Genomic DNA, 1,483 nt, shown 5'->3' with positions numbered 1-1,483 from the left:
CACTTTTCCTTTACTTTCACATAATATTGCACGTAAGTCAACAAATATTTTGCAATTTTAATTTAAGATACAAATAGTTTAAAAAAAGGATATAAAGTTGTCTAAAAAAACATAGCTGTTATTTTTAAGTTTTTAGTATTTAAAAATTGTACACGACGCCGATATATGTATAATATTTCAGACAATTTTTTTCATATTGGTCCAACACATACTTTGTAAGTAATATTTAATTTTATTTTTTAATATTATGAAATAAAATATTATATTTTTAAATTACATAATATATTATATTAGACTATTTAAAATTACTATCTAGTTAGTACCAGTTCAACCACAATAAGACCAATGAGAATTGCTTAAAGTAAAGGATTGCTTAAACCAAACATGAGAATTATCATTTTTGGCCATATATATATATATATATATATATATGGGTGAAGCTTAATAACATAAGACTATTCGATTTCAATGCAAAATAATTTGTAAGACAAACTCTTACCAACTCTAATTATATGAAAATTTTTGTTCAAACACCCAATTTATTGTATTTTTATAAAATAAGCATGGGTACAATTTAACTTGATCACTTACAACAACAAACACCTTTTTCACAGTAGACGGCATGCAAACCCACATTAATACAAGCGCTTTGGCATTCTTCAAATTTATTGCATAGCCCAAGCCCTAAGCATCGATAGCTTGAAATTTCGCTCAGTCCCGTCGTTAGTCCTGCAATGAGAATAAACTTTACAACCTTGTGAACAAAATCTTTTCTTTATTATGTTAAATTTCCACATAATTTGATATGGAACTATGTATGGACTTTTGTGGTTTTGCTTCCTTTTGAATAAAAAGCCAAGAGATAATAACTTTATCATTTCCCCATGCAAAATATATGTCAAAAAATAAAAACTAATTTCTTCCATTTACGTACCTGAAGACAGAGCCAAAGCAACAAATAAAATTCCCAAGAAAAAAAGCTGATAGAAGCAAAAAGCCATTCTACAAAGATTTTACTTGGATTTCTATTCTTTCTATCTTGTGAGATACGTACTGTATATCCTACTCATTATATATACATACATGATTGTGCATTATTGGATAGATATTAAATTAAAAAATGGTCAAAATTAGATTATATTTTTTCTAGTTAATACAATAAATAAATTCATATTTTTGACTATTTTTTTGTTCGTTTAATGAGACTATAAGAAAATTATTAAATTATTGAAGAATATATATATATATATATATATATATATATATTATGTATTTAAATATGATAGTCATTAAATATTTAATATTAAATATATTTAATGTACACCAAAAAGATATTAAATGTTTAATAAATGTATTCTATTAAAAAAATGACATTTGTTAAGGATTTACCGTTAAGCTAGTATTTGCAGATGTTATTTATTTAATAAAAATTTGATTATTACAAGTTAACATGCTCAATGTTATACATTCATTATATTATTAG

At 24.1% G+C, this 1,483-nt stretch overlaps 1 long non-coding RNA gene across 1 annotated transcript; it reads right to left on the bottom strand.

The window, feature by feature from the left end:
* Positions 1-463: 463 nt before the first annotated feature.
* On the bottom strand, positions 464-1,045 carry LOC106796214 (uncharacterized). Its single transcript, XR_001384991.3, has 2 exons — positions 935-1,045; positions 464-729 (listed from the first exon to the last, which is right to left on the bottom strand). It is a non-coding gene; the product is annotated as an uncharacterized lncRNA (long non-coding RNA).
* Between the last annotated feature and the right edge of the window lie 438 nt (positions 1,046-1,483).

The sequence above is a fragment of the Glycine max genome, chromosome 15 (assembly GCF_000004515.6).
Source record: "Glycine max cultivar Williams 82 chromosome 15, Glycine_max_v4.0, whole genome shotgun sequence".
NCBI classification, from domain to species: Eukaryota; Viridiplantae; Streptophyta; class Magnoliopsida; order Fabales; family Fabaceae; genus Glycine; species Glycine max.
This window is presented reverse-complemented; position numbering and strand designations above follow the sequence as displayed.